Source organism: Mustelus asterias, chromosome 4 (genome assembly GCF_964213995.1).
Source record: "Mustelus asterias chromosome 4, sMusAst1.hap1.1, whole genome shotgun sequence".
In the NCBI taxonomy this organism is placed as follows: Eukaryota; Metazoa; Chordata; class Chondrichthyes; order Carcharhiniformes; family Triakidae; genus Mustelus; species Mustelus asterias.
In genome coordinates this window covers 88,765,659-88,787,786 of record NC_135804.1, presented here as the reverse complement: position 1 = coordinate 88,787,786, position 22,128 = coordinate 88,765,659, and positions in this window count along the sequence as shown.

The following is a 22,128-nucleotide window of genomic DNA, read 5'->3' as shown; positions in this document are numbered from 1 at the left end:
CGATAATACCACGAGACCATCGCCTTTCCCTATAACTTATCCTAAACTACGTAATTAAGTGAGAGCAGCACGGTGGCACAGTGGTTAACGCTGATGCCTCACAATGCCAGGGACCCGGATTCGATTCCAGCTTGGGTCACTGTCTGTGCAGAGTCTGCACATTCTCCCCATGTCTGTGTGGGTTTCCTCCGGATGCTCCAGTTTTTTCCCACAGTCCAAAAGATGTGCTGGTTAGGTTTATTGACCATGCTAAATTCTCCCTCAGTGTACCCAAACAGGCGCCAGAGTGTGGCGACTAGGGGATTTTCACAATAACTTCATTGCAGTGTTAATGTAAGCCTACTTGTGACAAATAAATAAACTTTAACTCACATTGATTGATCGTAACTGTATTGCATGCAGAATCTGGGCAGTTATCCCGAAAGTATTACAATAGCCTGCATTAGATCTTGCCTATGAAGGACATCTGGGTGTTAAGGTGAAACAACAAACCCATGAAGCAGTCTAATGGCCAGCAATAGATTGCAGGAGAGAAGTTTGTTAGGAACTGTCTAGATTGTACACCCCGTGAAAAATGTGTACCTGCACCTCTACAACTGACCTCGAGCTCAAAAACACCATGGCAACAACTCCAAGGAGATATTTTTGGAGAAGTGTAAGCAATCCCTACGAATCAATATTTTTAACTTCTTGTTAAAGAACTTCTTAACAAATGGCTGGTAATTGCTGCATCAAATTTAATAATCATCACATCGATGATTAACATTTTGGACAAGTTGTTTATGAAATGGGGTTTGTGGGAGACCATCGCTATAGACAATGGGCTGCAGTCAGTTTAAGCAGTTTCTAGCAAGCTATGGAATTCACCACCATCTGATATTGCCATAAAACCCGCATTCGAATGGTGGCATCGAACGGTTCAACAGGGTGATAAAGGCCATTCTGAGAGCTGGTAAGACAGAGGGGAAAATGTTCAAACTATTCATTCATAACCTACTTCACGTATATCGATATTCCCAACACTCTCTGATCCCCCCGAAAGATACCGGCTGAACGTATGACTGGTCATGACCTTCTTATGCTATCATCACTATCCAATGAGAATATCAGAGTAAAAGCAGAAAGAAATTACAAAGTGACATGGTAGGCATAAGCCTACCTCAACATGCATGGGAACCGCAATTTGAAGTTGGAGATTGGGTTGGTATCAAAAGGCTAAAGCCTCTACCACAAACATCACAGCATCTCTATCAGAACCAAAGTAGATCAAGCAGTTGCTTGGTACCAACATTTATCTGTTGCACAACAGCACAAAGTGGAATGCAAGATATTTGATAGTAAGCAGACCAGGATATATTTGTAGATCTGATCATAGTCATCAACGACCGTTGTATCTCAAAAGCTATTTCTGAATTTAAAGAAAAATAATAAGTCAAACTCTAAGAAACGACTCAATATATAATTTTTCTAGAATGTTATGTTTATATCCCAATATGCACATGTTTATTGTTTAGAAAGGTTTAGTTTAAAATCAAGTCTTTAGTTTTGCAAGGAGGGGCCAACGTAGTATCCAGTTGTTCCATCTTTGACTGTATAAGGTTGGTAATTGATCTATGCTTATTGTGCTTGATTGGTTAAGACTGGGTGTGGATGCAGAGAGAAGTGAACAAACTGTAGAGATGGAGCTAGAGCATAGGGTAGTCCTGTTACACACATAGAAACCAGTGTCATCTCTGTCTAGCTCCTAGATATAAAATGCACAGCAGTGATTAATTTGGTGCATTACTGATTTTGTGTGGAGGGCTGTTTCCTAGAACAATGTTTATTAAACTAACACAAAAGATTTTACTTTGCAGTAGTTTGGCCAATTCCAGGTGAAATATGCTGAAAAACCAACACAGCTGAATGGAAACTCCTGTCATTCCTTATATTTTATACTTGGTATATCACAACATCCTTGGAACTCTGGGCAGGGTTGGGTAGTGTGACAGACTGGTCTGGTGATGGGAGCTCTAAGCTCATTCTCCCTCTTCTCCTCTTCCATAGTCTCCTCATCCAAAGAAGAGCAATCTGCTCTTTTGTCCTCCTCCCTGCTTTGCACTGCTGTGCACCCCTCTATTCTGGGCATCTTCACTGGCAAGTGCTAAGGGGCTCCTGCAAATCCATCTAGGCACCTTGAGAATCTTCAACAATGTATTTGCTCTATGAGTCACTTGGTGGTCATCTGACATTCATTGTACTGCACCGCGTTGACTGCAGCATCTCAAGAAGGTAGCTCACTACCACCTTCTCAATACAATGAGGGATGGGTAATACATTCCAGCCTAACCAGATACACCCACATCTCATGAACGAATAAAAAGAAAGGTAATGCCATTAAATGTCATGGGAAGATGGTTGGATTCTCTGTTGTTGGAGATGGTGACTGCCTGGCATTTGTGTGCTGCTTATCAGCTCAGGCTTAAATGTTGTCCAGAACTTGCTGGATACTCACACAGACTGCTTCAGTATCTGATGAGTCACAAATGGCACTGAACTTTGAGCAATCATCAGTGAACATCCCTATTTCTATCATTACGATGACAACGGTGTCATTGAGGAAATGACTGGAGATGGTTGGGCCGAGAACACTATCCTGATGTCCGTGGACTGAGATGATTGGCAACCACCTTCCTTTATGCTGGGTATGACTCCAATCAGCAGAGAGTTTTCCCCCTGATTCCCACTGGCTCCAGTTTTGTGAAGGTTGCATGATGCCACACTTGGTAAAATTCTGCCTTGATGTCAGGGGCTGTCACTCTCATCCCACCTCTTGAGTTCAGCTCTTTTGTCCATGTTTAGTCCAAAGCTGTAATGAGGTCAGGAATTAAGTGACCCTGGTGGAATCCGAACTGAGCGTCGGTGAGCAGGTTATGCATAGAATCATAGAATTGAAGAATCATGGAATCCCTACAGTGCAGAAGAAGACCATTTGGCCCATTGAGTCTGCACCGACAACAATCCCACCCAGGCCCTATCCCCATAACCCCATATATTTACCCTGCTAATCCCCCTGACGCTAGGGTTAATTTAGCATGGCCAATGCATCTAACCAGCACGTCTTTCAGACTGTGGGAGGAAACCGGAGCAGCCAGAGGAAACACATGCAGACACGGGGAGAACGTGCAAACTCCACACAGATAGTGACCCGAGGCTGGAATTGAACCTGGGTCCCCGGCGCTGTGAGGCAGCAGAGCTATCCACTGTGCTACCGTGTCGCCCTCATCCTGCATATTGTACTGTATCACTGTAATATTGAAGACAAGGAGTAGGAACCAAGCCTGCCCTTCACCTTTCTCCTGCATACATGCTGATCCCACCACAGCCCGTCATCGTTCCAGCGGTCTCCGTCTTCCAGTGCGCTGTCAAATGCATCCAAGATGCTTCCCATCCAGTTTGGAAACCTGAAGAACCTTATTGCAGAGTAAGTGACACCTGATAATACTGTTGATGATGCCTGTAATCACTTCACTGATGATCGAGGGCAGACAGATGGGATGGTAATAGGCTGGGTTGGATTCGTCCTGTTTTTTGTGGACAGGATGTAAATGGGCAACTTTCCACATTATTGGGTAGATGTCAGTGTGTAGCTGTACAGAAACATCTTGGCTAGGAGTGTGGCTATCTCTGGATCACAAGTCTTCAGTACTGTTGCCTGAATGCTGTCAGGGCCACCTTTGATGTATCCAGTGCCTTTAGCTGTTTCTTGATATCATGTGGAGTGAATCAAACTGGCTGAAGACTGGCATCTGTGATGTTGGGGACCTTAGGAAGAAGCTGAGATGAGGACCAATGTGAGTTTTGAGCACTGTTAATTCACATCAGCTCGGTCCAACAGCTTGTAACCTTCCTTCTCAGGAACTGTAGATTGCTGGCACTATACGTCACAGGCAACATCAGCCTGTGGAAACATTACTCTTCCAAGGGGTCAAAGAAGTCAAAAGTCTATAAACCCCACAACGTGGATAGTGCCTTCTGTGGGATCTCAGCCTCCCTCGTGTGTTCAGACATGGGAAGGAAGGAGTTAAATTAAAAATAAGCAGAGAGGACAATTTGACACATGACAATCTGTTTCAAATGAAATTAGCCAAAGACAAAGGCTTAATCATCTCTGTAATTAATTCAGTTAGCAGCTTTAAAACTCATTTTCCATTGGCCGAAGCTGGGAGCAGCTGAGACGACTGACAGCAGCAGAAACAGAAAGTGATGCACCAAATAAGACAATACCCAAAATTATAACTAATCGTGGAGGTCAGTGCAGCGAAGGAGAGACTTGAATGTATAAAGTGGGATGATTCGCTTAAAGCTGTGGCACTGTTCAAAGAACTCATGCCTTAATAGTCTTGACTGTATCCTGCATATTGCACTGTATCATTGTCACATTGAAGACAAGGAGCAGGAACCGAATCTGCCCTTCACCTTTCTCCTGCGAACGTGCTGATCCCACCACAGCCCGTCATCATTCTAGCAGTCTCCATCTTCCACTGCGCTGTCAAATGCATCCAAGATGCTTCCCATTCAGTTTGGAAACCTGAACATTGAGAAAGAACCATGTCCCTCCCAAGTGTTTGTCTGAGGGAATATGTAAGAAATCACGTTTAATTGAGATGGGGCAATCAATTTTAAATAACCTCCACCTGAACAATGGCTCAATCTTGCCTCTGTTTCACTAGTCCATTTCCCAAGAAGTTGCATATCTGTGCTGCAGGTGTTATAGTCTAAACCTAAACAAAAGTTAATTGGAAAAAAGCTCATTATTTTGTCTCTTCAGGACATTAATTACACTAATGGGTACCCGCCAGCCTTCATTAATTAGAGGAATTCGCAGGCATTTAAAAATGCCTCTGTTAAATCTGCATGTGGACATACTGGGAGCACTATTGCCTCTGAGGCAGAAGGTTGAGGGTCAAGTCCCGCTTGGAGACCAGAGCACAACAATCTAGGCTGACACTCCAGCGTGGTACTGAGGAGTGCTGCACTGTCAGAGGTGCCTTTTGGAAGAGACGTTAAACCGAGGCCCCTTTTGCTCCGTCGGTGGATGTAAAAGATCCCAAGGCATTATTTTGAAGAAGAGCAGGAATCCAGGCCAATATTCACCCCTCAAAAAACAGATTACCCGGTGCTTACCAGACTGCTGTTTGTGGGAACCTGTTGCATAGATTGGTTGCGGAATTTCCTACATTACAACAATCATTACACTTTAAAGTATTCAATTGACTATAAAACACCTTGACCATAAAGTACCTTGCGATATCTACGGTCATAAAAGGTACTGTATAAATACAAGTCTTTATTTGTTTTGATGTCACTATTCAAAACAAAAGCAATTATTTTAACTGCCCAATTGCTCCTAATTCACCTTATCTTGGGGTTAGAATTTCCTCCTTTAAGTGGTCCCTCTTCACACACCGAGGGCAATTTTCAGCCCACACTCCTGTCTGCGGGAATGGTGGCAATTCACCAATTCACCAATTCACACCGGCGAGTTTCCGAGTTCTGATCTTACCGGCCCCTCGCTGGTGGAGTGGCGTGAAACATGCCGTGGGACCACAGAAAGCTCATTTTAATATATTAGCATGTCATTAGCGAGCACTCTCTCTGGGACTTCGCCCCTCTCCGGATATTCAGCGGGCATCAGTGTGATGTCACGTTGGCACCATTTACATCAGGTCTACATAAGCGTGAACCTGGTGCCTTCACTTCTGAGGGGCATTTTGAAGCTGAGCGCTCCGGCAGCCGACATCCTCTGCTGTGTGCGCTGCTCAGGGGGCACCGGACAGAGCTCGGGGGATACGGATAGGTTCAACGCAGGGTGGAGCACCCAGAATCACCATTTCGGGGACAGGGAACGGGAGGGGTCACTTGCACCCCTTATCTACCATTCATATCGGGATGCCCCTTGCTCTAAAGAGGTTGTGAAGGTTGGTATACAGGCAACACTTCCCGTGCCATCCTTCCTGGGTCCTTGTCCATATTGCGACTGAGGGAGCACCTTTCCTTAGTGGGGGCTGGCAAGAAGGTGGGAAAGACACAGCACTGCCGTTCTCACACTCCACAGGGATGAGGTGCTGGGTGAGCACGGTGGTTCCCCCAGGCTTGGTGGTATGAACAGACAGGGTGGAGGCTCTGTAAGTGAACAACGTGAAATTTATTGCCAGACTTTCAAAACAAAATGGTGACCTATCTACACGAGTGCCTATATTCACCTATGCCCACTAAGTGCCTACGGTTTCGTAATCTTCAAGGATCCACAGCTGAGGTTGAAGTGGCCTGCTGACTTCCACATTCTTTTGTCTGAGATGACCTTGGCGGGTGTCCCCTGGGGGCTGCGGCCTGGAGGGTCCAGGCCTGTTTTTGGGCAGTGTGGATGCATGACTACTTCCCTCCATGTTGACAGGGGCTGGAGGTGTGTCACTCACAGGGAGAGGGTTTCAGATGGACTGGAAATTCCCAGGGTCCTCTGGCTGGAGGGCCCTGGGCTGCATTCCTGCCAATACTCTTCCCTTTGTGTTCCTGAGGGCCCCTGTGCTCCTTCTTGGGATAGAGGGGCAGCTGCAGAGATCCAGAAGCTCCGCTGTTCTCTGGCGCTGACATTCATTGATTCCCACCAGTGCCTGCATCAAACAGTCAAAACCCTGTACCATGGTGCGGACATCTCCTGCCATGGAATGCATGCCCTGCACCAGGGTCTCCACTGCAGATGCCACTCTCACCGTGTTGGCCTTGGTACGCTGCAGTGACGGCACAATCTCCTTGGATAGAAGGCAATGGGACTCCTCCAATGGGCCTTGCACTCTGAGGACGACTGCTGTCATCTCTTCATCTTCGTGACTCTGCCTTTGCAGCTCCAGAGTTGTGGGACGACTAGGCCCAGGGGCACATCATCAGCAAGAGGCTCAGCAGAGTCCTGGGGTCCGGCATCCCTCCAAATGCCAGTTCTCTGGGATGTCCCTGCCTCCACTTACTGTAGATCTTCAGCTGTGATGTGCTCACCAGTGAGCTCACCAGAAGCCTGCCTAGTTAGTGAACCCACTGAGATGTGAATTTCTGCACTGCTGGGTGCGGGTGACAGCTGTGACGATTCTTCAACGGTGGGGTTGGAGAAGTCCCCCTCTGAACTGCTGGAGTCCAGTGGGTTCAGGGGGCATGATGATGATCCGGCCGGTTTCGGAGGCCGGCCTGCAAAGGAAGGGACCTGTGCATTACAGGGGATACGGAGGGAACATTGATTACTCACTTGTGACTTGAGGAATGACAGCATATGTGTTGAGGATTCTCACATTTCTCTGCTGCCTCCACTTCACCAGCAGTGCAGCCATGGTCTCCCTCTTCCCCGGCTAGCTCGAGGACTCATTCCTCAAAGCATGTGAGGGCTTGGAGCTCTGGCATGACTCCAAATGGCTGTGCCCGCTCATGCCTGTTGCGGTTGATGTAATGATACAGAGAGGGAGAGTGTTGGTGTGAGTATTGACATTTAAGATGGTGATGAGGTGTGGCAGGCTTGTGTGGGAGTTGCAATGTGCGGAGCATAGCAGCTACTGGGGAAACATGGTAGTTGTGGAAGGGAGGAATCTAGTGCCTGGTGTTGGCAAAGGCCAAGGTGGCTGAGTGAGAGAAAGGGTTGGGGATGCGAGGGATGTGTGAGGGGATTCAGTGGGAGACTGAGGCTGGTTCACTTCCCCTGGTTGAGCAAAGATCATTCATCTTCTTCCGACACTGCTGCCCCATCTTCTTCTGCAGCGCACTTTCACTGACCAGGGCTGCCACTGCGTCCCAGGCAGGGGTGGTCACCCTGCTGGAAGACTGACTCCTGGAGCAGGGCTATAGAGTATCCTGCCTCTGTAACTGCACTCCATCAAGCAGTCTGATGAGGACTCCCTCTGTTAAGCACGGTGCTGCCTGCTTGTCTACCATCCCTTGCAATCATTGTGCTGGGGAGCCATTTGTATGGAGCTCCCCAGTGCTTGCAGCAGGTAAATTGTTAAGGAGCGGGTGAATCAGAGGGATTACAGGAAACCCGGGGGAATAAAATTTAATACGAATGAGTCATTAAGATTTGGACCAAAATCACGTCAAAGACGTTGATGGTAAACACCAAGGGCACAATCTTATTGGCCATTCACACCACGCTCCTGCTGCAGTGAGGTGGAGAACTTGGCTCCCAGCCAAAAATCCATTCAGTGTAGCGGGATGGGAAAATTCCGCTGGCGTGAACGACCATAACATTCCGATCTCCATTTTTCACACCAAAACCAACATTCTGCCATTTTTTAGTAAGATTTCACCCAGCACGTGAAGCAGGCCACGAGGATGAATCTTAGATTTAACAATCTAATCAGAAATGTACAATAACCTGGAATTAGATGACGAATGATCGGGGGGCGGATTTGATGACAATCATGGCCATTTTTGCCTTGTACTAACTTTTCCATTTCTAGATGTTGTGGAAGCTTATCATTACGAAATAGCTAACATTTCTACCTTTCCTTGCGGAAGCTGCAGAGCAGAATTCAAACCTTTCCAAGGAGAATGACTCTGCTGATTTTGGGTGTCAGGAATGTCAAATTCTTTAGTGACACCAGTGCTACATGTATATCATGGAGGTGCCAATACTAATTATCCAAATCATTGAGAATGAAATGATGCTATCTGAAATAGTACACTCTCCTCACATTCAGAGGAAATATTTATTCAACAGAAACAAATCAATATTGCCAATAAAATTGCAGCCAAAGGATTTTCATCTGAACATGTTAAGCATCATATGCTAATGTTACATTGTGCAGTTGCAACCTTTAATGTACTGCCAGCAGTAAACAAAGAGAAGCAATAGGATATTGAGTGAAATAATTTGAATGTACAACTGCTATAAATGAAGCAAAGCAATTGACCTGGGCAAATGAATATGACATATGCCAAAGGGCCTAAAATGGTTACTAACAGAAGGCCCACACAGAAAGTCACATGACAGTGCACTTTAAGTGTGAGTTTTAATACAGCAATTGCATCAAATTTAAACTTGCTGTCTTGCCAGGAAAGCCGCATTGGCTTGAACAGAAGGCTGTCAAATAGCCCAGGGAATTGCTGTTCGAAAAATCAACAACATGTGTACAAATGTCAGAAATACAAAGACCTTTGGAAGTAGATTCATAATTTAAAATTTAAAAATGTTATCCAATATATGAACGTCGAAACATTACACCAAAAAGTTATTTAAATGACTAAGTAATTTCAGTTTTGATTCCAGCCCGTGCGACATTAACTCATCTAAGCAGCCATGGAACCTCAATGCACTTTAGTGCCTTTGGGTTAAGGGGAAAATCTACCACTCTTTCCTTCCCTAATCCATGGGCATACATGAATGCTGGGTGAGGACAAGATAAAGCTCAGCCAAATGCCCATCACAGCTGAGTAACCTGGCCACGCTTGCTGGCGGTGTTCACACATGGATAATACTTATTTTGGCGTGGTTATTTGGGAAGGACACCTGCACGAATGGAAATAACCTTCAGAAGGAGTGTAAAGAAGACTGATCATTAAAGCAATGTTGTAATTCTATTGAGCAAGAGAGGCAACACATTATTGGACTCGTCCAATTCTGTTAAGTGTTACACAGTATTTTTAAATTGACTCATAAATAAGAGATAATAGTCTTGCCAATATTTAGCAAAGTCTGGTAATGCGCAACTATCATATTTTATATCCATAATCGTTCTATGGCTTAAACCAAGTAAATTAATCATTTCACTGTATTCTGGAAGACTTTAATAATCTATAGTTCATGCAAAGGCCAAAGTCACTTAATGAAAGTATTCTTTCATGTTTTCACAGATACTTTTCCATATACGGAAAGGATTAATCAAGTACTCCATGGACCATGTACTGCTGCGACAGGAATCGCTATTTATTGCGGACAATTTGTTCAGGTTAAACAACTAATTTGAACATGTCTGTTTTCTGGTATTGGCCTGATATGGAACAGTTCAGACTTTGAAGACTTGTCTCCCAATTGGCTCCATTATCTCATTTTTGCAACTAGTTTTCAACCAATCAGAGATAGCTGTTGTCGATGGTATGGTGGAATTATCAATAGACTGTTAATCCAGAAACTCAACTAATGTTCTGGGGACCCGGGTTCAAATCCCACCACAGCAGATAGTGGAATTTGAATTCAATAAAAAAAGCTGGAATTATGAATCTGCTAATGGCCATGAAACCATTGCCGATTGTCGGAAAAACCCATCTGGTTCACTAATGTCCTTTAAGGTAGACAATCTGCTGTCCTTACCAGGTCTGGCCTACATGTGAGTCCAGAGCCACAGAAATGTGGTTGATTCTCAACTGGCCTCTGAACAAGGGCAACCAGGGATGGGCAATAAATGCTGGCCAGCCAGCGACATCCATGTCCCATGAATGAATAAAAAAATGTTTTATGGTCACAACCATAAAAATGAATGGTGAATCGACTAACATTGAGCAAACTGGGCAGTATAGGGCAGCATGGTGACACAGTGGTTAGCACTGCTGCCTCACAGCGCCAGGGGCCCGGGTTCAATTCCGATCTCGGGTGACTGTCTATGTGTTGTTTGCATATTCTCCTCATGTCTGCGTAGCTTTCCTCCAGGTGGTCTGGTTTCCTCCCACTCCAAAGATGTACAGGTTAGGTTGATTGGCCATGCTAAATTGCCACTTAGTGTCAGAGGGATTAGCAGGATAAATACTTTGGGTTATGGGGATAGGGCTTGGGTGGGATTGTTGTCAGTGCAGACTCAATGTGCCAAATGGCTGCCCCCTGCAATGTAGAGATTCTATGATTCTTTGATTCTTTGAAACTGCATAATAAGATAAATGAAAACAAATGTTGCAATAAACAATATAGGTAAAATCAAATGAGAAAGTATAATGGAAGCAAGAAATAGTAACACAAACAGGACAGAGAAAGAGGCAAACGTTTATAATTGTTTAATTTTAACTTGGGAATTCAAAATGTATAGAATGATGTTAAAATAATGAAACTGATATCTGGCAACAGTACGATTGCGATATTAATGAATCCTCCAAAGTTACTGTGTGTGAACTGAGAGCTTTAAAATAAAATGGCTACCTCGTGATAATAGAAGGTCCCCAAACTGCTGTATCTGTATTGGTTAATCCTGTTAATTGTAAATATGATCCAACTGTGAAGGTAAACAAAATACTGCGTTGAATATCTTTTGAAATATACAACCAGTTTAAACACCATATACAACACACTTAATATAAAAAATGCAAAGTTCCACTCCTCAGCAATAGGCTAGTTAAACTACCAGCACATCAATGTATATCCTCTTGAAATGTAATAATGACATTTGACCATATTAATAACTACTTTCTGAAAACCTTTCATTCAAATTTTTCCATAGGTTGGAGTAATTTCAGAGTCGCTGCAATTTGATGTCCAATCATTTGTTACGTTCCCCGTAGATGCCGATAATTGTGAAAAAAAAATTCAAACCGTTAATAGCTAAAAGCATGACACATCAAGATTTCGCGTTTTAAACCTTTTACTGTAACAAATGACTGAAACAACATTGACTAAACATGATTTTGTTTTTGTAGCCATATTATACTTTAAATTACAGAAAGAAGCATTCTCCTTTTATACTCATCATCCATGACATACTCCACAGAATTCCAGACTTGAGAGAAAAGAATCAGCAGCTGCACACAGCCTCCAATATGTTCCTGTATCCCTGCTTCGCTGAGTAGTAACTTTGAGTGACCATCTTCAGGCTATTTCCTCAGTTCTTGGAGAGCTTGTTAAATATGCCATCAGCAGTCAAGCCTGTTCTGATGATTTTCCAGCCCCCTTTCATGCTGGGACAAATCTCCTGGAGATGGTCTTCAGTTAGTGATCATCTCCCTCTCGTATCTGGCCATGGTAGCTCTCAATGTCCAACAGCCTTTTCGCTTTGTTGATCAGACAAAACCTCTGCTGTCTATCTGAGATATTGATTAGTTTGTAGGGAAGCCCATAACCTGATTTTAAAAATGATTTTCTCTATCGTCTTCCCCATGAAAATATGAAATACATTAACCTTGAATCCAAGTAGATCTGCTGATTAATTATCCTTGATCCCCAGTTGATCTCAGAAGTAAATAGACAGTTTACAGAATAACCATTTACAACCCACTACCAACAACACCTTTGCGTGACTTTTGATAATCCGGCCCTGGGTTTTTGTGGAGTCTTGGAGACTCGGTGCCTTAGCCAAAATGGCATCGGGATCCCAGATCTAGAGATCCATTTCCAACAGATCACATTGCTGGTGGCGTGGGGATTGAATGTGTGTGAAGAAAATGAAATAGGATTCATACATATGGAGAAGAAGAACCCAGCAGAAATATTTGCGCTCAGTGCTGAGCTCAAACTGATCAATTTTTGCTGGGGTTCCCTGATGTGTCTGGCCTGTAATTTTTAAGAGCAGAAGGAAATGTGCTTAAAAGGTGGATAAGGTCAATTGAACTGTCAAACTCTCAAGTCATTTCAATCCTCTGCTCTTTACATTTTGATAAAGATCCACTTCAAAAAACTAGAGCAAGTTAGTTGAACCTGACTTTCCCTTCGGAAATCCACTCCGACGTTCTTTAATTACCCCGCATTTGCCCACATGACTATTAATTATTATTTCTAGAAGTTTCCCCACCACCAAAGTTAAACTGACTGGCCTCTTGTTGCTGGGTTTATTGTTTCTCCATGTTTTCAACAAGGGTGTAAGGTTTCCATTCTCCAGTGCTCTGGGACCACATCTGAGTCTAAGAAAGAGTGAAAAATTGTGGCCAGAACCTCAACAATTTCCACTCTCAGTGTCCTTGGGTGTATCTCATCCAATCCCGGTGCCTTATCAACTTTAAGTAGTTTTATAACCTATCCAATACCTCTTCCTTTTCAACTACAACCCATCGAGTATCTGAATTACCTCATTTTTTTAACCATGGCCTGGGTAGCATCTTCTTCCTTCATATTTATTCAGCTGTTATTCTACTTTTACTTCTTTCAGAGAATGGTGTTTAAAATGTTGTTTCTTTACTAATACATGTTTTTAAAAATATGTTTTTGAGATTTTGGTGAATTAACAAAAGTTACATCTATTGCTTCTATCCAGTTACCATGAGAAGCTGGTAGATTTTAATAATATTCAATAATGTAACGATAATAACATGGGGGGCAGTTGCATAAAGGTAATGTTACTGGACTAGGACTCCAACGAGAATCTATGGGCTTATTCCATGTTCCTCTTCCCTCCACTCCTAATCACTATTGTCCCCAGTGATCCCCTCCCATTCTTTCCCAATATCTTCATTCTCCCAACCATTTCTACAATGTCCCGCACCTAACCTAATCTGTCCCTCTCTTTTCCATGCTCCCTAGATGTAGACTTGTTTTGCAGGCCTCTACCTGTCTGACAACAAGCCAGCCTTCCAATCTGGCTGCCTGTGCCCAGGAAAGAAATCCCAAAATTGCCAGTAACTTATTAAGCAGTTCACAAAACGTTTGCTACTAGACTAAGACCTGGAATGGTTAGACAGGCTCGGCTTGTATCTGCTAGAGTTTAGAAGAGTAAGAGGTGACTTGATTGAAACATGTGAGATCAAAGGGGCTCCTGAGACGGTGGATGTGAAAATTATGTGGAAAATCTCCTCTTGGGAGAATCTAGAACCATGGAATCTCAAACCTTTTGATTAAAAATAAAGGGTCACCCAGTTAAGACTGAGATGAGGAGAATTTTTTTCTCAGGAGGTTGTGGAATTCTCTTAATCAAAAGGATATTTTAAAGGAAGGAATAGATAGATTCTTGATAAGCAAGGGGATGAAAGGTTATCGGGGGTGGGTTGGAATGTCGAGTTAAGGTTACAATCAGATCAGCCATGATCTTATTGAATGGCGGAGCAGACTCGAGGGGTCAAGTGCCCTACTCCTGCTCCTAGCTCGTATGTTCCTAACTTCAATAGGGCCTGCAAATAAACCCTTTCTTCTGCTAACTGCATCTGCCCCTCTATAAACACCCCCACCCTGACCTGGTTTGTTTCCCTCCGTCGAGTTAATATTGAGGCCAATGTTTTAGGTTGATGAGTTTTAGTCAGAACTGGAACTGAATATCATGAAGATATCTGTAATTAAAGATAAAATAGGAAGTGTGGAATTTAATTGATTTATTGAATCCAATTTCACAGCTGGCCATGGATGAGATGTCAACTGAAAAAGAAAACTCGAGGTTGCTAAGCTCATCCTATAAACACTACTCTACAATTCCTAAGCCAATGTCATAACCATGACTATCATACCCAGATATGATTTTAAAGTAAAGCTTTTTTCCTTGTTGCTAAAATGTATTATTCCCTGCGTGAATAAGTTGCAAACTTACCTGACCTGGGCAGTGGTGACTGTCAAAGTTGAGCTGAGCAAATACATATACAAATCAAAAAACCTGTAGCTGGAAAATAGATCTGAATACAACTAGGTCTGCTTTACACTGCCTGCCTACAGTTACATGAAGATAACATAAAAACATTTGCATATCTCCTTACATGTTTGAGCTGAACTCCAGTCCTCAATTGGCAAAAAAACATGGGTAGAAGTTTCCACTTCCTCAGCACACTAAAGAAGTCTGTGCAACTTATAAAGATATTAAACGTATAAACGTCTCCAATCAGTGTCAACAATTGTGAGGTACCTCCTAAATAGGCCTTACATCACTGTGCTCCAAGAATATTTGGTCCTGTCTTTGGTATATATGGTCACTTTAACATTGCTCGTACAAAGCAGTCATCATTGGCTTGGTGTGGCTGATCCTTGCCTTACTGTAGGGTAACATGTCACACATTAAATTTGACCATAATTAAATCACTAAGGAAATGTCAGGTCCCAAAGCTTTACAACATAACATCTGAGAATGTAATTTTGTTAACTATTTATTAACCATGGGGAATGAAGGGCATTTTATGGGTGGAATTTTATCGGCACGTCTGTCTGAGGTTCGGACGATCCTGCCCCAGGACAATGGAGAATGCCGTTCTCCGACCCTCACCTGCCCCCGGAATCGGGGCGAGCGTGTAGATAAAATTTGGGACCATGTCTGTCTACATGAACCAGCCCCTCTCCAAGTCTCTGCTATGAAGGCACAATTAAGGCCAAAAATGCATTTTACAGGTGATGGCAACCACATTCTGTCGCTACATGTGACAAATCAACAGAGCGTTAGACCATAATAAATAGGAACAGGAGTGGGCGGTTTGGCCTCTCGAGCCTGCTTCGCCATTCAACCGGATCATGGCTGATCCGACATTCCTCATGTTCACTTCCCTGCCCTTTCCCTGTTATCCTTTATTCCCTTACTGATCAATAATCTATCTCAGCCCTTAAATACACACAAGGGGCAGGATTTTCTAGCTGCACTTGCCCCGAGACTGGACAATCCCATCCGAGGTCAACAGACCTTTGCATGGTCCGTGTCCCACCCGCCATGATTCCCATGGTGGGCAGGACGGGGAAATTCTGCCAAAGGACTCTGCCTCCACAGTTCTCTGTGGCAAGGAGTTCCAAAGACTCACAACCCTCTGAGAGAAGAAATTCCTCCTCATCTCAGTCTTAAATTGAAGCTCCTTTATTCTGAGGCTGTGCCCTCTGGTCCTAGACTCTCCCATGAGCGGAAACATCCTCTCAGCATCTACTCTGTCAAGCCCCTTAAGCACCCCAATGGATTGTTACACAAAATGTTTCGTGGCCAGGCTCTGTATTGCACTCTGACCTGTCATGTTGGACTCAGGTGTATTTAAATTCCAAGTTAACGAGATGAATGACAATCATCTGCAGCCCCGCTTAAATAATTCAAGGCATAGACTGCTATTGAGAAATATGAAGCTAAACAAACACAGCCGGAAAGGAATGAAGTGCAGGACTGCAAATATTGAGATAGGTTTGAATCCTTCAGCGGTGTTTTGCAGGGTCAAATAATTTATGTAAAATAACAGCAGACAACCCCTGGGTTTACGGTGCAGAATATCGTGGGCAGCACATTTTCCTACGTAAATGCTCAAATCAAAGGCCATTTCAAACATCTGCAATAAATTACCATCGGAAACATGAAATGCGACACAAATCGAAGTAGCAGAAAAAGCGATACTCTATAAACGACCCACAAACACTCTGATAATTATGCCCTTAACCAGTTACGGTGATTTATTTTTCATTTGGGTGTTGTTGGGCAATTAAACTTGTCAATGCCTGTTTGAGTTAGTTGCATTTATAGTGCAGAAGTACAGCACATATAACTGGTAATTACTAATTAAATGTGAGGAAGAAAGTAATGAATCTCTGGGGTACCATAAATAGAGTATTTTTTTCTCAAAAATTAGAACAATCTCAAATTTGTATCATTGTTCCAGAGTTTACAGGAACCTTGGTCAAAGGAGGGACTGTATAATTTTTATGGTAAATGTTGTGCAGAGTTCATGATGATCCAACATAATGTGCTGATGGAATTAACTGATATAAAATCATAGAATCGCTCCAGTGAAGAAGGAGGCCATTTGGCCCAAAAGGGAGGCTCACTGGGGCAAATTTTACTGTCCCACCTGCCACGGGAATCAGAGTGGGCAAGGGGCAGTCCATAGAGAGGTCCGTTGACCTTGGGCGGGATTTTTCGGTTTTGGGGTGAGCGCGGCTGGAAAATGCCGCCCATAGCAACATAAAGAAAAACATGGGTCAGTTGTGATGAACCACCTGATTCAGTGCGATGTAAAAAATTAACTGAGAAAGGATTCCCAGCTATATTTATTATGATTCAAAATATCTTCACGTATCGCAGTGCATGTTAAAATCACCATCTTACAAACTGCCTTATTTATCTAGGCTGGTTCAATTATAATTGTAACACTAATACAGGAATTGAAGGTGTTAACTGAAACTCCACAAATTCTCCTACTCAAGTCAATCCATCATGAAATTGAGAATTATTCATGCATTTCTTTTTCATCAGTCACAAGGTGAATGTTTCAAAATAGCTTTGGTTGTGAATTTCCTGGGAACTGCTCTGTCTGCACCATTCCATCTTTCTATGTAAGCAGAGTTTCCATCGAGGATACTGCAGTGGTGCAGGTAATTTCCCGAGGAAATTCCTGCCTGTTATTTTTCTGCATCATTTTCATTGACCTATTTACTGACATGAATTGGTGAAATTGAACATTTGGAAAAATAACTTTGCACTGATTTCAAGCCCAATGCCCACCTGATTTTTGAATGTGCCCTTATTTGTACGGGCAATGGCAGCATAGTGGTAATGTGACTGGACGAGCAATCCAGAGATCCAGCCTAATGGGGCGACACGGTGGCACAGTGGTTAGCACTGCTGCCTCACAGCACCAGAGACCCGGGTGCGATTCCTGGCTCGGATTACTGTCTGTGCTGAGCCTGCACTTCTCCCCGTGTCTGTGTGGGTTACCTCCGAGTGTGCTGGTTTCCTCCCACAGCCTGAAAGATATGCTAGTTAGGTGCATTAGCCATGCTATACTCTCCCTCAGTGTACCCGATCAGACGCCAGAGTGTGGCAACTAGGGGATTTTCACAGTAACGACATTGCAGTGTTAATGTAAGCCTCCTTGTGACACTAATAAATAAATAAACTCATGCTCTCCGGTCATGGGTTTAAATCTCACCTAGGTATCTGGTGGAATTTAAATTCAAATTAAAACATTGGCTGTACAAGGCTAGTCTCAGTAACGTTGACCATGTCAAATATTATTGATTGTTGTCAAAAAAACCCCACCTGATTCACCTATGTCCTTCCAGGAAGGAAATCTGCCATCTTTGCCTCGTCTGGCCTACATGTGACTCCAGATCCCCAGCAATATGGTTGACTTTAATTGCCTTCTGAAAATGGCAAGCCACTCAGTTCAGGGGCAATTAGGGATGGGCTGGTTTTCTAGTGACACCCATGGAAGAATAAAGGAGTAAAAAAGCAAGCAGCATTCTTGCTCAAAACAGATGGTCAACTAATAAATTTTTGTTCTATGCGAGTCTGAGGAGTCAGATATCATTCTATTTTATATTGTTATTGATGGTTCCTTAATCCGCCCTCAAAGCAAAGATGTACAGCTTGGAATGAAGCCATTTTTAGTGATATTTAGAGGGATCTAGATACTATCATGTGAAATGTCGGAATGCTTAGACATTTTACTTATATTAGAGAGTATTTGAACTATTTAGACAACTTCAGTGTGCATGTCGTGCCTATTCAATGTTTTCAAAGCTGAATGGATTCATGGTGATTCCAAATTTTTCATCATGGAGTCCTTTATATAGGAATGTGAGTATATCACTGAATCCCGAAAAATGAATTCACCATTCGATAAGATCATGACTGGTCTGTACCTTAACTTAATTTTCCCAACTTTGGTCCAGATTCCATGATAGTCTTAAGAAAAATCCATTGAACTTAATCTTTAAAATTGTAATTTGCCCAGAATTCACAGCATTTTGAACATAGAACATAGAACAGCACAGCACAGAACAGGCCCTTCGGCCCACGATGTTGTGCCGAGCTTTATCTGAAACCAAGATCAAGCTATCCCACTCCCTATCATCCTGGTGTGCTCCATGTGCCTATCCAATAACCACTTAAATGTTCCTAAAGTGTCTGACTCCACTATCACTGCAGGCAGTCCATTCCACACCCCAACCACTCTCTGAGTAAAGAACCTACCTCGGACATCCTTCCTATATCTCCCACCACGAACCCTATAGTTATGCCCCCTTGTAATAGCTCCATCCACCCAAGGAAATAGTCTTTGAACGTTCACTCTATCTATCCCCTTCATCATTTTATAAACCTCTATTAAGTCTCCCCTCAACCTCCTCCACTCCAGAGAGAACAGCCCTAGCTCCCTCAACCTTTCCTCATAAGACCTACCCTCCAAACCAGGCAGCATCCTGGTAAATCTCCTTTGCACTCTTTCCAGCACTTTCACATCCTTCTTATAATGAGGTGACCAGAACTGCACACAATATTCCAAATGTGGTCTCACCAAGGTCCTGTACAGTTGCAGCATAACCCCACGGCTCTTAAACTCCAACCCCCTGTTAATAAAAGCTAACACACTATAGGCCTTCTTCACAGCTCTATCCACTTGAGTGGCAACCTTCAGAGATCTGTGGATATGGACCCCAAGATCTCTCTGTTCCTCCACAGTCTTCAGAACCCTATCTTTGACCCTATAATCCACATTTAAATTTGTCCTACCAAAATGAATCACCTCACATTTATCAGGGTTAAACTCCACTTGCCATTTTTCAGCCCAGCTTTGTATCCTATCTATGTCTCTTTGCAGTCTACAACAGCCCTCCACCTCATCCACTACTCCGCCAATCTTGGTGTCATCAGCAAATTTACTGATCCACCCTTCAGCCCTCTTCTCTAGGTCATTAATAAAAATCACAAATAGCAGAGGACCAAGCACTGATCCCTGTGGCACTTCGCTAGCAACCTGCCTCCAGTCCGAAAATTTTCCATCCACCACCACCCTCTATCTTCGATCAGATAGCCAGTTACCTATCCAATCGGCCAACTTTCCCTCTATCCCACACCTCCTTACTTTCATCATAAGCCGACCATGGGGGACCTTATCAAACGCCTTACTAAAATCCATGTATATGACATCATCTGCCCTACCTTCATCAACACACTTAGTTACCTCCTCAAAAAATTCTATCAAATTTGTGAGGCACGACTTGCCCTTCACGAATCCATGCTGACTATCCCGGATTAATCTGCATCTTTCTAAATGGTCGTAAATCCCATCCCTAAGGACCTTTTCCATCAACTTACCAACCACCGAAGTAAGACTAACCGGCCTATAATTACCAGGGTCATTTCTATTCCCTTTCTTAAACAGAGGAACAACATTCGCCTCTCTCCAGTCCTCTGGCACCATCCCCGTGGACAGTGAGGACCCAAAGATCAAAGCCAAAGGCTCTGCAATCTCATCCCTTGCCTCCAAAAGAATCCTAGGATATATTTCATCAGGCCCAGGGGACTTATCGACCTTCAGTTTATTCAAAACTGCTGGTACATCCTCCCTCCGAACATCTGGGGAAGAATGTTCCAGATTGCAGCAGCTTTTATGTGTGGAAAATGTGTGTTACATGTGGAAAAATGCTTCCTGAATTCACCCTGACAACACCTTGCTCTTATTTTAATATTGGGGGGAGAGGGGGGTGTGGATTCTCTGGGCCCGCTAGCTCTGACGGGAATCGTGATGGCCCCCAGGAACAGGCATCAGCTGAAAAAAGGGTTTTGCGACGGTCTCCAAACCCATTCCGATGATCCCGGTCTGCCATGCCAGCCCCCATCGGGTTCCCAGCCAGTAACCTGATAAATATTCAAATTGCATAGTTTACATCAATTAGCGGGCTTGAAGCCCAATTCAATTCCCTCTTGCTATTCAACCACCTCCCCAGCAGAATTTGCACCAGGCGAGCTTTGGTACAGATCCCCACAAGCGAGGCCCTTGTGTATTGGAATAAATGGAATAAATATTCCTCTGGAGCAGTGGAGCCTGAGAGGAACCTGATAGAAACCTATAAAATTATGAATGGCATCGATAGGGTTGACAGTTGTCATGTTCGGCACAGCATTGTGTGTCGAATGGCCTGTTCCTGTGCTGTATTGTTCTATGTTCTATGTCCTAAAAGAGGAAGTTAAACCACTTATTCCTTTTAATCAGGCCTAGAGTGAATGTCAATATTGCAGTTAGGATGAATAGAGGTATTTGAGATGCAAATAAGAATGAGGGGAAATGAAAATCAACACAGCTGTAAATGGAGGCCTCTCTCAAAGCAGTAAAATTTGAAATTGACAGATCAAGACTTTCCAGTGGAATAGAGAGTTTTTCAAAGGTTTCAGCTTGCAAGGAAGCCTCAAAAACTTCAAATCAAAGCTGTATGCATATATTGGGGCTCAGTGTACAGCTGTACAGAATGGGAAACCCCCTCCCCTCTTGCAAAATTGACATCTCTCTGAAAAAGGTCTTCAAAGGGGTCTGCTCACACCTGCAGCTTCTGACAGCGAGAAATTGGGAAATCTCTGCTGCAGAATAGAGTTCTCCCATTATTTAAAATCTTGCCAGGTGACCAGGGGACATGGAGATTAAAGTGATCAGGCTACTTCAGAATTTTCACGGTTGACAGGCAGGAATACAGATGTTGATCGCAGGCCTGCCTGAAATCACCACGATTTCATGATTTCCACATCATGAAATCACCATGCCAGGGGTGATCTTCAGGTCTGCCAGGGCTAGAAGGGGCAGCCCAGCCACGACATCCCTATCCCAGGGAAGAGTTGCGAGGTCAACACCTTGCTCTAGTCTGAGCTCACCTAACTCCCAGGACCCTTGCAGGACCCTTCCTCTGCAACCTGGCAGTGACAGAGGGGCAAATGGCCACTGGACGTACTTCCTTGCCCCCCCTCCCCCCTCCACCCTACCCCCTCAGCCCAAGGCACCAGGCTGGAGTGTCAGTGGCAGGATGCCAGAGGCAGTGTACTATGGCACTGCCAAAGTGTGTGGCCTGAATGGGGGGCCTGAGTGGTGGGGTCCTAGGGGAGAGGGGAACTGTGAAGTGTGAGGGGGGAATGAAGGGGAGGTCTGAGGGGGGAGGGGGCTGAGTGGGAGTCTGTGAGAGGTCGGGATAGGTCACCCTCATGCTTGCTTGGTGTTGGCGGGGTTTACCTGTTATTTGTGGGGTGGGGGGGGGGGGGGGGGGGGGGGGTGGAATTGGATTCCATTTTTTGGGGAGAGTGGTCCTGTCTCCGAGCGCAGAAATTTTGACTCCCTTTAAAAAAGTTTAAAAAGTGCCCGATCTTGGAATGCAGAGCTGGCCAGCAGGTTCCCTGAAATGAACTCAATAGCGCCCTTCAGGTGGGTGAATCCTGACAGATGCTACCAATGCAGCAAGAAACACTCCTGTTTTCCAGCTGGCGTGGGCACTTAGTCCCAACTTGGGAGAACTGCGGCCATTATGTTTCTTTGATTTGGATTCACATGTGCAAATATTGT